Source organism: Hyperoodon ampullatus, assembly GCF_949752795.1.
Source record: "Hyperoodon ampullatus genome assembly, contig: SUPER_X_unloc_1, whole genome shotgun sequence".
Taxonomy (NCBI): domain Eukaryota; kingdom Metazoa; phylum Chordata; class Mammalia; order Artiodactyla; family Ziphiidae; genus Hyperoodon; species Hyperoodon ampullatus.
Genome location: NW_027641097.1, coordinates 8,090,928 through 8,106,371, shown reverse-complemented (window position 1 = coordinate 8,106,371; position 15,444 = coordinate 8,090,928).

The following is a 15,444-nucleotide window of genomic DNA, read 5'->3' as shown; positions in this document are numbered from 1 at the left end:
TGGAGAATTGCGATGAGAAGGGAATGGAGCAATGCGATGAGAAGATCCTGGAGCATTGTGATGAGAAGGCCATGGCACCTTGTGATGACAAGTGTCATGGATCATACTGATAAAAAGGTTCATGGAGCATTGTGATTACAGGGGTTTTGTAGCATTGTGAAGACCAGCACATGGAGCATTTTGATGAGAAGGCCATGGAGCATTCTGATGACATGCGTCATGGAGCTTTGTGATGACAGGGACATGGAGCATTGTGATTAGAGGGGTCTTGGAGGATTGTGATGAAAAGGGAATGTTTCATTTTGATGAAAAATGCATGGAGCCTTGTCATGACAGTGTTCAAGGAGCATACTGATGGCAAGAGTCAGGGAGCATTGTGATGATAAGTGTTTTGAGCATTGTGATGACAAAGGTCATGGAGCATTGTGATGAGAAGACCATGGATAACTGTAATGACCAGCGTCATGGGGAATTGTGAGGACAAGTGTTATGGAACATTGTGATCACAAGGGTTTGGAGCATTGTGATGACAGACGTCATGGAGCATTTTTATTTCATTGTGATGACAATAGCATGAAGCATTATGATGATGGGCATGGTGCATTGTGATGACAGGGTTCATGGAGCATTGAGATGAAAAGGGGCATGGAGCATTGTGATTACATGGGTGTTGGAGCATTGTGATGACAAGGGCATGGAGCATTGTGATGAGAAGGCCATGGAGCATTCTGATGACATGCATCATGCAGCTTTGTGATGACAAAGAAATGGAGCAGTGTGATTAGAGGGGTCTTGGAGCATTGTGATGACAAGGGTCATGGAGGCTTGTGATGACAAGGCCATGGAACCTTGTGATGGTAAGTATCATGGAGCATTATTATGACAGGGGTAATGGAGCATTGTGATGACAAGGACGTGGAGCACTGGTCTGAAATGTTTCAAGGGTTATTGTGATGAGAGTGGGCATGGAGCATTGTGATGACAAGGTCACGGAACACTATGATACATAGGTCATGGAGGATTGTAATGATAAGGGCATGGAGCATTGTAATTAGAAGGGTATTGAGCATTGTGATGACAAGCGTCATGGAGCTTTTTGATCACAAGGGCATGGATCAATGTGATGAGAGGTTTCAAGGAGCATTTGATCATAATGGCATGGATCACTGTGATGCCAATGGTCATGGAGCTTTGTGATGAAAAATGTCATGGAGCATTTTGATGACAAGGCCGTGGTGCATTGTGGTGAGAAGTGCAGGGAGCATTGTGATGACAGGGTCATGGAGCAATTTGATGAAAAGGTTCATGGAACATTTTGATGAGAGGGGTTATGGAAAATTGTGATGTCAGGTGTCATGGAGCATTGTGATGAAAAAGGTCATGGAGCAGTTTGTGACAGGGATTATTGAACATTCTGATGTCAGGGGGCATGGAGCATTGTGATGAAACGGGTCATGGAGCATTTTGTGACAGGGATTATTGAACATTCTGATGTCAGGGGGCATGGAGCATTGTGCTGAAACGGGTCATTGAGCATTTTGATGACAGGTGTCACGGAGCATTGTGATGATAAGGGCATATAGCATTTTGATGACAGGGGTCATGGAACATTGTGATGACAGGGGTGAGGGAGTATTGTGATGACTAGTGATGGAATACTGTGATATCATTGGTGAGAGAGCATTTTAATGAGAAGTGTATGGAGCATTGTGATGACAAGGTTTATGGAGCATTTTGATGACAATTATGTGGAGCATTGTGATGACAAGCACATGGCGCAATGTGATGCCATGGGTTATGAAGCATTGTGCTGACAAGCGCATGGAACATTGTGATGACAAGGGTCATTGAGCATTGTGCTGACAAACGCATGGAGCATTGTGTTGACAAGGGTGACAGAGCTTTGTGATGAAAAGTCCATGGAGCATTGTGGTGACAAAGGTCACAGAGCCTTCTGTGACGAGGTCATGGACCATTGTGATGACAAATGTCATGAATTACTGCGATGACTGTAGTCACTGTGCATTGTGATTACGGGGTTCTTGGAGCATTGTGATGCCAAGGGCATGGATCATTTTGATGAGAAGGCCATGGAGCATTCTGATGACATGTGTCATGGAGCTTTGTGATGACAAGGGCAGGGAGCATTGTGATTACGGGGGTCTTGGAGCATTGTGATGAAAAGGGAATGGATCATTGTGATAAAAAAAGCATGGAGCCTTTTCACGACAGTGTTCGTGAAGCATACTAATGACAAGTGTCAGGGAACATTGTAATGATAAGTGTATTGAGGATTGTGGTGACAAAGGTCACGGAGCATTGTGATGAGAAAACCATTCATAATAGTGATGACGAGCGTCAGGGGGCATTTTGATGACAAGTGTTATGGAACACTGTGATCACAAGGATTTGGAGCATTGTGGTGACAAATGTCATGGAGCATTTTGATTTCATTGTGATGACAAGAGCAATAAGCATTATGATGATGGGCATGGTGCTTTGTGATGACAGGGTTCATGGAGCATTGAGATGAAAAGGGGCATGGAGCATTGTGATTACAGGTGTCTTGGAGCATTGTGATGACAAGGACATGGAGCATTGTGAGGAGAAGGCCATGGAGCATTCTGATGACATGCGTCATGGATCTTTGTGACGACAAGGGCATGGAGCATTGTGATTAGAGGGGTCTTGGAGCATTGTGATGACAAGGGTCATGGAGCCTTGTGATGACAAGGCCGTGGAACATTGTGATGGCAGGGCTCATGGAGCATTGTTATGAAAGGTGTAATGGAGCATTGTGATGACAAGGGCATGGAGCAATGTGATGAGAGATTTCATTGATCATTGTGATGACAATGCCATGGAGCATTGTGATGCAAAGGGTCTTGGAGCTTTGTGATGATAAAGTCAGGGGGCATTAGGTGCCAAGTGCGTAGTGCATTGAGATGAGAAGGGCAGGGAGCATTGTGATGACAGGGTCATGGAGAAATTTGATGAAAAGTGTCATGGAATATTTTGATAACAGGGGTTATGGAACATTGTAATGTCAGGGGTCATGAAGCATTGTGACGAAATGGGTCATGGATCATTTTCTGACAGAGTTTATGGAACATTGTGATGTCAGTGTTCATGGTGCATTGTGAAGATAAGGGCATGTAGCACTGTGATGACAGGGGCATGGAGCAATATGATGACAGGGGCATGGAACATTGGTCTGACAAGTTTAATGGATTATTGTGATGACAGTGAGCTTGGAGCATTGTGATGAAAATGGCATGCAGCATTTTGGTGACAAAGGTCACAGAGCGTTGTGTGACGAGGTCATGCACCATTGTGATGACAAAGGTCATGAAGCATTGTGATAACTGGAGTCACGGAGCACTGTGATGACAGGGGTCATGGAGTATTGTGATGACAAGGGCATGGAACATTGTGATGACAAGGTCATGGAGTATTGTGAAGACAGGTGTCAGGGAGCATTGTGATGACATATGTCATTGTCCATTGTGATGACAATGGCATGGAGCATTGTGATACCAAGTGTCATGGAGGATTGTGATGACAAATGTAGTGGAGCATTTTGATGACAAGGGCTTGGAACATTGTGATGACAATAGTCATGGAGCATTGTGATGGCAAGGGAACGGAGCATTGTGATGAAAAGGGCCACTGAGAATTTTGATGAAAACGTCGTGAAGCATTGTGATGAAAAGCACATGGAGCTTGCTATGACTGTGGTCATAGAGCATTGCGATGACAAGTGCATGGAGAATTGTGAAGACAAGATCATATAACATTGTTATGAGAAGTGGTAAGGATCATTGTGATGACAAGGACGTGGAGTATTGTAATGACAAGGCACATGGAGCATTGTGATGGCAAGACCGTAGAGCATTGTGATGAGAAGACCATGGATAATTGTGATGACGAGCATCATGGAGCACTGTAATGACAAGGGGCATGGAGCATTGTGATGACAGGGGTCATGGAGCATTGTGTTGACAAGGGTCATGGAGGGTACTGATGACAACATTGTGAAGTATTGTGATGCCAATGGCTTCGAGCATTGTGATGAAAAGGGCATGGAGCCTTTTCATGACACGGTTCAAGGAGCATTCTGATGAGAAGTGACAGGGAGCATTGTGATGACAAGTGTATTGAGCATTGTGATGACAAATGTCATGGAGCCTTGTCATGAGAAGTCCATGGATAATTGTGATGACAGGCATCAAAGTGTGTTGTGATGACAAGTGTTATAGAACATTGTGATCACAAGTGTTTGGAGCAGTGTGATGACAGAGGTCATGGATCATTTTGATTTCAAGGAGAATGGAGCATTTTGATGACAAGGGCATGAAGCAATGTGATCCCAAAGTTCATGGAGGATTTTGATGACAATGGTAATGGAGAATTATTATGACAACCGCATGGAGCATTGTGATGACAAGGTAATGTAGCATTTTGCTGACAAAGGCATGGAGCATTGTAATGACAAGGGTCACGGACCAATGTGATGACAAGCGTCACAGAGCATTGTGATTACAGGGGCCATGGAACACTGGGATGACAAGGGCATGGATCATTGTGCTGACAATGATCATGGAGCATTTTGATGCCAGTGGTCATGGAGCATTGTGATGACATGGGTCATGAAACACTGTGATGAGAAGGTCATGGAGCATTGGGCTGAAAATGTTCATGGAGTATTGAGATGACAGGTGTCATAGAACATTGTGATGAAAAGGGCATGGAGCATTGTGATGACAGGGGCATGGAGCATTCGTCTGACAAGTTTCATGGATTATTGTGATGACAGTGGGCATGGTGCATTGTGATGACACGGGCATGGAACATTGTGATGACAAGGTCATGGAGAATTGTGAAGACCGGTGTCAGGGAGCATTGTGATGACATATGTCATGGTCCATTGTGATGACAATGGCATGGAGCATTGTGATACCAAGTGTCATGGAGGATTGTGATGACAAAGGTAATGGAGCATTTTGATGACAAGGGCTTGGAACATTGCGATGACAAGGGTCATGGAGCATTGTGATGACAAGGGCATGGAGCATTCTGATGAAAATGTGCATGGAGCATTGAGATTACCGGGGTTTTGGAGCAATGTGATGACAAGGGCAAGGAGCATTGTGATAAGAAGGCAATGGAGAATTCTGATGACATGCGTCATGGAGCTTTGTGATGACAAGGACATGGAGCATTGTGATTACAGGGGTCTTGGAGCATTGTGATGAAAAGGGAATGGATCATTGTGATGAAAAATGTATGGAGCCTTGTCATGACACGGTTCAGGAGCATACTGTTGACAAGTGTCAAGGAGCATTGTGATGATAAGTGTATTGAGCATTGTGATGACAAAGATCATGGAGCATTGTGATGAGAAGACCATGGATAATTGTGATGACCAGCGTCATGGGGCATTGTGATGACAAGTGTTATGGAACATTGTGATCAGAAGGGTTTGGTGCATTGTGATGACAGAGGTCATTGGGCATTTTGATTTCATTGTGATGACAATAGCATGAAATATTATGGTGATGGGCATGGTGAATTGTGATGACAGGGTTCATGGAGCATTGAGATGAAAAGGGGCATGGAGCATTGTGATTACAGGGGTGTTGGAGCATTGTGATTACAGGTGTGTTGGAGCATTGTGTTGACAAGGGAATGGAGCATTGTGATGAGAAGGCCATGGAGCATTCTGATGACATGCGTCATGGAGCTTTGTGATGACAAGGACATGGAGAATTCTGATTACAGGGGTCATAGAATATTGTGTTGACAGGGGTGAGGGAGTATTGTGATGACTAGTGATGGAACATTGTGATATCAGTGGTCAGAAGGCATTTTGAGGAGAAGTGCATGGAGCATTGTGATGACAATGTCTATGGAGCATTTTGATGACAAGGATGTGCAGCATTGTGATGACAAGTGCATGGTGCATTGTGATGACATGGGTTATGGAGCATTGTGCTGACACGCGCATCGATCATTGTGATGACAAGGGTCTTGGAGCATTTTGCTGACAAAGGCATGGAGCTTTGTGATGACAAGGTTCACAGAGCATTGTGATAAAAATTTCATCGAGCATTGTGGTGACAAAAGTCACAGAGTTTTGTGTGACGAGGTCATGGACCATTGTGATGACAAATGTCATGAAGCATTGTGATTACTGGAGTCACGGAGCACTGTGATAACAGTGGTCATGGAGCATTGTGATGAAAAGGGAATGGATCATTGTGATGAAAAAGGCATGGAGCCTTGTCATGACAGTGTTCAAGGAGCATACTGATGACAAGTGTCAGCGAGCATTGTGATGCCAAGTGTATTCAGCATTGTGGTGACAAAGGTCATGGAGCATTGTGATGAGAAGACCTTGCATAATTGTGATGACTAGCGTCATGGGGCATGTGATGACAAATGTTATGGAACATTGTGATCAGAAGGGTTTGTAGCATTGTATTGACAGAGGACATGGAACATTTTGATTTCATTGTGATGACAATAGCATGAATCATTATGATGATGGGCATGGTGCATTGTGATGACAGTGTTCATGGAGCATTGAGATGAAAAGTGGCATGGAGAATTGTGATTACAGAGGTCTTGGAGCATTATGATGACAAGGGTCATGGAGCCTTGTGATGCCAAGACAGTGGAACATTGTGATGGCAGGGGTCATGGAGCATTGTTATGACAGGTGTAATGGAGCATTGTGATGAAAAGTGCATAGAGCAATCTGATGAGAGATTTCATTGAGCATTGTGATGACAATGGTATGGAGCATTGTTATGCCAAGTGTCAGGGAGCTTTGTGATGACAAATATCATGGGGAATTTTGATGACAAGGGCGTGGTGCATTGTGATGAGAAGGGCGGGGAGCATTGTGATGACAGGGTCATGGAGCAATTTGAATAAAGGTTCATGGAATATTTTGATGACAGGGTTTATGGAACATTGTGATGTCAGGGGTCATGAAGCATTGTGATGAAATGGGACATTGAGCATTTTGTGACAGGGGTTATGGAACATTGTGATGTCAGGGGTCATGGAGCATTGTGATGATAAGGGCATGTAGCACTGTGATGACAGTGGTCATGGAATATTGTGATGACAGGGGTGAGCGAGTATTGTGATGATTAGTGATGGAACATTGTGATATATGTGGTGAGAGAGCATTTTGATGAGAAGTGCATGGAGCATTGTGATGACAAGTTTTGTGGAGCATAGCGATGAAAAGGATATGGAGCATTGTGATGAAAAGAGCATGGAACATTGTGATGACATGTGTCAAGGAGCATTGTGCTGACAAGCGCATGGAGCATTTTGATGACAAGTGTCATGGAGCATTGTGCTGACAAAGGCATGGAGCATTGTGATGACAAGGGACACAGAGCATTGTGATGAAAATTTCATGGAGCATTGCGGTGACAAAGATCACAGAGCCTTGTGTGACGAGGGCATGGACCATTGTGAGTACAAAGGTCATGAATCATTGTGATGACTGGAGTCACGGAGCATTGTGATGACAGGGGTCATGGAACATTGTGAGGACAAGGGCATGGAGCAATGTGATTACAGGGGCATGGAACATTGGTATGACAAGTTTCATGGATTATTGTGATGACAGTGGGCATGGAACATTGAGATGACAAGGGCATTTAGCATTGTGGTGACAAAGGTCACAGAGCCTTGTGTGACGAGGGCATGGATCATTGTGAGGACAAAGGTCATGAAGTATTGTGATGACTGGAGTCACGGAGCATTGTGATGACAGGGGTCATCGAGCATTGTGATTACATGGGCATGGAGCATTGGGATGACAGGGGCATGGAACATTGGTCTGACATGTTTCATGGAATATTGTGATGACAGTGGGCATGGCGCATTTTGATGACAAGGGAATGGAACATTGTGATGACAAGGTCATGGAATATTGAGAAGACAGGTGTCAGGGAGCATTGTGATGACATATGTCATTGTCCATTGTGATGACAATGGCATGGAGCTTTGTGATACCAAGTGTCTTGGCGGATTGTGATGACAAAGGTAATGTAGCATTTTGATGACAAGGGCTTGGAACATTGCGATGACAAGGGTCATGGAGCATTGTGATGACAAAGGCATGGAGCACTCTGAAGAAAAGATGCATGGAGCACTGAGATTACAGGGGTTTTGAGGCAATGTGATTACAAGGGCATGGAACATTGTGATGAGAAGGCAATGGAGCATTCTTATGACATGTGTCATGGAGCTTTGTGATGACAAGGACATGGAGCATTGTGATTACAGGGGTCTTGGAGCATTGTGATGAAAAGGGAATGGATCATTGTGATGAAAAATGCATGGAGCCTTGTCATGACAGGGTTCCAGGAGCATACTGATGACAACTGTTAGGGAGCATTGTGATGATAAGTGTATTGAGCATTGTGATGACAAAGATCATGGAGCATTGTGATGACACGACCATGGATAATTGTGATGAGCAGCATCATGTGGCATTGTGATGACAAGTGTAATGGAACATTGTGATCAGAAGGGTTTGGTGCATTGTGATGACAGAGGTCATTGAGCATTTTGATTTCATTGTGATGACAATAGCATGAAATATTATGGTGATGGGCACGGTGCATTGTGATGACAGGGTTCATTGAGCATTGAGATGAAAAGTGGCATGGAGCATTGTGATTACAGGGGTGTTGGAGCATTGTGATGACAAGGGCATGGAGCATTGTGATGAGAAGGCCATGGAGCATTCTGATGACATGCGTCATGGAGCATTGTGATGACAAGGGCATGGAGAATTGTGATTACAGGGGTCATAGAATATTGTGATGACAGGGGTGAGGGAGTATTGTGATGACTAGTGATGGAACATTGTGATATCAGTGGTGAGAAAGCATTTTGAGGAGAAGTGCATGGAGCATTGTGATGACAAGGTTTATGGAGCATTTTGAAGACAAGGATGTGGAGCATTGTGATGAAAAGTGCATGCTGCATTGTGATGACATGGGTTATGGAGCATTGTGCTGACACGCGCATTGAGCATTGTGATGACAAGGGTCTTGGAGTATTGTGCTGACAAAGGCATGGAGCTTTGTGATGACAAGGGTCACAGAGCATTGTGATAAAAATTTCCTGGAGCATTGTGGTGACAAAGGTCACAGAGCTTTCTGTGACGAGGTCATGGACCATTGTGATGACAAATGTCATGAAGCATTGTGATGACTGGAGTCACGGAGCATTGTGATAACAGGGGTCTTGGAGCATTGTGATGAAAAGGGAATGGATAATTGTGATGAAAAAGGCATGGAGCCTTGTCATGACAGTGTTCAAGGAGCATACTGATGACAAGTGTCAGCGAGCATTGTGATGCCAAGTGTATTGAGCATTGTGGTGACAAAGGTCATGGAGCATTGAGATTAGAAGACCTTGCATCATTGTGATGACGAGCGTCATGGGGCATGTGATGACAAGTGTTATGGAACATTGTGATCAAAAGGGTTTGGAGCATTGTGATGACAGTGGACATGGAGCATTTTGATTTCATTGTGATGACAATAGCATGAATCATTATGATGATGGGCATGGTGCATTTTCATGACAGTGTTCATGGAGCATTCAGATGAAAAGTGACATGGAGACTTGTGATTACAGAGGTCTTGGAGCATTGTGATGACAAGGGTCATGGAGCCTTGTGATGACAAGGCCGTGGAACATTGTGATGGCAGGGGTCATGGAGCATTGTTATGACAGGTGTAAAGGAGCATTGTGATGACAAGGGCATGGAGCAATGTGATGAGAGATTTCATTGAGTATTGTGATGACAATGGCATGGAGCATTGTGAGGCCAAGTGTCATGGGGCTTTGTGATGACAAATGTCATGGGGCATTGTGATGACAAGGGCGTGGTGCATTGTGATGACAAGGGCAGCGAGCATTTTGATGACAGGGTCATGGAGTAATTTGAATAAATGGGTTATGGAATATTTTGATGACAGTGGTTATGGAACATTGTGATGTCAGGGGTCATGAAGCAGTGTGATGAAATGGGTCATGGAGCTTTTTGTGACAGGGGTTATGAAACATTGTGATGTCAGGTGTCATGGAGCATTGTGATGATAAGGGCATGTAGCACTGTGATGACAGTGGTCATGGAACATTGTGATGACAGGGGTGAGCGAGTATTGTGATGACTAGTGATGGAACATTGTGATATATGTGGTGAGAGAACATTTTGATGAGAAGAGCATGGAGCATTGTGATGACAAGTTTTATGGAGCATAGCGATGAAAAGGATGTGGACCATTGTGATGAAAAGAGCAATGCACATTGTGATGACATGTGTCATGGAGCATTGTGCTGAAAAGCGCATGGAGCATTTTGATGACAAGTGTCATGGAGCATTGTGATGACAAGGGACAAAGAGCATTGTGATGAAAATTTCATGGAGCATTGGGGTGACAAAAATCACAGAGCCTTTTGTGACGAGGGCATGGACCATTGTGAGGACAAAGGTCATGAAGCAGTGTGATGACTGGAGTCACGGAGCATTGTGATGACATGGGTCATGGAGCATTGGGATGACAAGAGCATGGAGCATTGTGATGACAAGGGCATGGAGCTTTGTGATGACAGGGGCATGGAACATTGGTCTGACATGTTTCATGGAATTGCGTGATGACAGTGGGCATGACACATTTTGATGACAAGGGCATGGAACATTGTAATGACAAGGTCATGGAGTACTGTGAAGACAGGTGTCAGGGAGCATTGTGATGACATATGTCATTGTCCATTGTGATGACAATGGCATGGAGCATTGTGATACCAAGTGTCATGGAGGATTGTGATGACAAATGTAATGGAGCATTTTGATGACAAGGTCTTGGAACATTGCGATGACAAGGGTCATGGATTTTTGTGATGACAAGGGCATGGAGCACTGTTATGACAAGGTCATGTAATATTGTAAAGACAGCTGTCAGGGAGCATTGTGATGACATATATCGTGGTGCATTGTGATGAAAACAGCATGGAGCATTGTAATGCCAAGTGTCATAGAGGATTGTGATGACAAAAGTAATGGAGCATGGTCATGAGAAGACCATAGAACCTTATGATGACAAGTGTCATGGAGCATTCTGATGAAAAGGGGCATGGAGCATTGTGATTACAGGAACCTTGGAGCATTGTGATGACAAGGGCATGTAGCATTGTGCTGAGAAAGCCATGGAGCATTCTGATGACATGCGTCATGAAGCTTTGTGATGACAAGGGCATGGAGCATTGTTATTACAGGAGTTTGGAACATTGTGATGAAAAGTCCATGGATCACTGTGATGAAAAAGGCATGGAGCCTTGTCATGACAGGGTTCAAGGTGCATACTGATGACAAATGTCAAGGAGCATTGTGCTGACAAAGGCATGGAGCATTGTGATGACAAGGGTCACAGAGTATTGTTATAAATATTTCATGGGGCATTGTGTGACAAATATCACAGAGCCGTGTGTGAAGAGGGCATGGACCATTGTGAGGACAAAGGTCATGAATCTTTGTGATGACTGGAGTCATGGAGCATTGTGATGACAAGTGTCATGGAGCATTTTGACGACAAGGGCATGGAACAATGTGATGACAGGGGCATGGAACATTGGTCTGACAAGTTTCATGGATTATTGTGATGACAGTGGGCATGGAGCATTGAGATGAAAAGGGCATGGAGCATTGTGGTGACAAAGGTCACACATCCCTGTGTGACGAGGGCGTGGACCATTGTGAGGACAAATTTCAAGAAGCATTGTGATGACTGGAGTCACGGAGCATTGTGATGAGATGGGTCTTGGAGCATTGTGATGACAAGGGCATGGAGCATTGTGATGACAGGGGCATGGAACATTGGTCTGACATGTTTCATGGATTATTATGATGACAGTGTGCATGGCGCATTGTGATGACAAGGTCATGTAGTATTGTGAAGACAGGTGTCAGGGGGCATTGTGATGACATATGTCATTGTCCATTGGGATGACAATGGCATGGAACATTGTGATACGAAGTGTCATGGAGGATTGTGATGATAAAGGTAATGGAGCATTTTGATGACAAGGGCTTGGAACATTGCGATGACAAGGCTCATGGAACATTGTGATGACAAGGGCATGGATCATTCTGATGAAAAGGTGCATGGAGCATTGAGATTACAGGGGTTTTGAAGCAATGTGATTACAAGGGCATGGAGCATTGTGATGAGAAGGCAATGGAGCATTCTGATGACATGTGTCATGGAGCTTTGTGATGACAAGGACATGGAGCATTGTGATTACAGGGGTCTTGGAGCATTTTGATGAAAAGAGAATGGATCATTGTGATGAAAAATGCATGGAGCCTTGTCATGACAGGGTTCAAGGAGCATACTGATGAAAACTGTCAGGTAGCATTGAGATGATAAGTGAATTGAGCTTTGTGATGACAAAGATCATGGAGCATTGTGATGAGACGACCATGGATAATTGTGATGAGCAGCGTCATGGGGCATTGTGATGACAAGTGTTATTGAACATTGTGATCAGAAGGGTTTGGTGCATTGTGATGACAGAGGTCATTGAGCATTTTGATTTCATTGTGATGACAATAGCATGAAATATTATGGTGATGGGCATGGTGCATTGTGATAACAGGGTTCATGGAGCATTGAGATGAAAAGGGGCATGGAGCATTGTGATTACAGGGGTGTTGGAGCATTGTGATGACAAGGGCATGGAGCATTGTGATGAGAAGGCCATGGAGCATTCTGATGACATGCGTCATGGAGCTTTGTGATGACAAGGGCATGGAGAATTGTGATTACAGGGGTCATGGAATATTGTGATGACAGGGGTGAGGGTGTATTTTGATGACTAGTGATGGAACATTGTGATATCAGGGTTGAGAAAGCATTTTGAGGAGAAGTGCATGGAGCATTGTGATGACAAGGTTTATGGAGCATTTTGATGACAAGGATGTGGAGCATTGTGATGACAAGTGCATGCTTCATTGTGATGACATGGGTTATGGAGCATTTTGCGGACACGCGCATCGGGCATTGTGATGACAAGGGTCTTGGAGCATTGTGCTGACAAAGGCATGGAGCTTTGTGATGACAAGGGTCACAGAGCATTGTGATAAAAATTTCATGGAGCATTGTGGTGACAAAGGTCACAGAGCTTTGTGTGACGAGGTCATGGACCATTGTGATGACAAGTGTCATGAAGCATTGTGATGACTGGAGTCACGGAGCATTGTGATAACAGGGGTCTTGGAACATTGTGATGAAAAGGGAATGGAGCATTCTGATGATAAGGTGCATGGAGCATTGAGATTACAGGGGTTTTGAAGCAATGTGATTACAAGGGCATGGAGCATTGTGATGAGAAGGCAATGGAGCATTCTGATGACATGCGTCATGGTGCTTTGTGATGACAAGGACATGGAGCATTGTCATTACAGGGATCTTGGAGCATTGTGATGAAAAGGGAATGGATCATTGTGATGAAAAATGCATGGAGCCTTGTCATGACAGGGTTCAAGGAGCATACTGATGACAAGAGTCAGCGAGCATTGTGATGCCAAGTGTATTGAATATTGTCGTGACAATGGTCATGGAGCATTGTGATGAGAAGACCTTGCATAATTGTGATGACGAGCGTCATGGGGCATGTGATGACAAGTGTTATGTAACATTGTGATCAGAAGGGTTTGGAGCATTGTGATGACAGAGGACATGGAGCATTTTGATTTCATTGTGATGACAATAGCATGAATCATTATGATGAAGGGCATGGTGCATTTTGATGACAGTGTTCATGGAGCATTGAGAGGAAAAGTGGCATGGAGAACTGTGATTAAAGAGGTCTTGGAGCATTGTGATGACAAGGGTCATGCAGCCTTGTGATGACAAGTCCGTGGAACATTGTGATGGCAGTGGTCATGGAGCATTGTTATGACAGGTGTAATGGAGCATTGTGATGAGAAGGGCATGGAGCAATGTGATGAGAGTTTCAATTGAGCATTGTGATGACAATGGCATGGAGCATTGTGATGACAAGGACATGGAGCAATGTGATGACAGGGACATGGAACATTGGTCTGACAAATTTCATGGATTATTGTGATGAAAGTGGGCATGGAGCATTGAGATGATACGGGCATGGAGCATTTTGGTGACAAAGTCACAGAGCCATGTGTGACGAGGGCATGGACCATTGTGAGGACAAATTTCATGAAGCATTGTGATGACTGGAGTCAAGGAGCATTGTGATGACAGGGTTCATGGAGCTTTGTGATGACAAGGGCATGGAGCATTGTGATGACAGGGGCATGGAACATTGGTCTGACATGTTTCATGGACTATTGTGATGACCGTGGGCATGGCGCATTGTGATGACAAGGGCATGGAACATTGTGATGACAATGTCATGGAATATTGTGAAGACAGGTTTCATGGAGCATTGTGATGACATATGTCATTGTTCATTGTGATGACAATGGCATGGAGCATTGTGATACCAAGTGTCATGGATGATTGTGATGACAAAGGTAATGGAGCATTTTGATGACAAGGTCTTGGAACATTGTGATGACGAGGGCATGGACCATTGTGATGACAAGGGCCATTGATAATTTTGATGATAATTCATGAAGCATTGTGATGACAACCACATGGAGCTTGCTATGACAGGGGTCATTGAGCATTGCGATTAAAAGTGCATAGAGAATTGTGATGACAATGCATATAACACTGTGAGTAGAAGTGTCATGGAGCGTAGTGATGCCAAGGACGTGGAGAATTGTGATCACCAAAGACATGGAGCACTGTGATGACCAGGGCATGCAGCATTGTGATGGCAAGACCGTGGAGCATTGTGATGAGAAGACCATGGATAATTGTGAAGATGAGTGTCATGGAGCACTGTAATGACAATGGGCATGGAGCATTATGATGACAGGTGTTATGGATAATTGTGATGACAGATGTCATGGAGCATTGTGATGACAAGGGTCATGGATCATTCTGATGACAAGCTTGTGGAGTATTATGCTGACAATGGCATGGAGCATTGTGATGTAAAGGGCATGGAGCATTCTGATGATAAACACATGGAGCCTTTTCATGACAGCGTTCAAGGAGCATTCTTAAGACAAGGGTTAGGGAGCATTGTGATGACAAGTGTATTGAGAATTGTGATGACAAATATCATGGAGCATTGTGATGACAAGGGCATGGTGTATTTTGATGACAGGCATCATGGAGCGTTTTGATGACAAGTGTTATGGAACATTGTGATCAGAAATGTTTGGAGCATTGTGATGACAGGGGTCATGGAGCTTTGTGAGGACAAAGGTCATGGAGCATTTTGATGACAAGGTTGTGGTGCATTGTG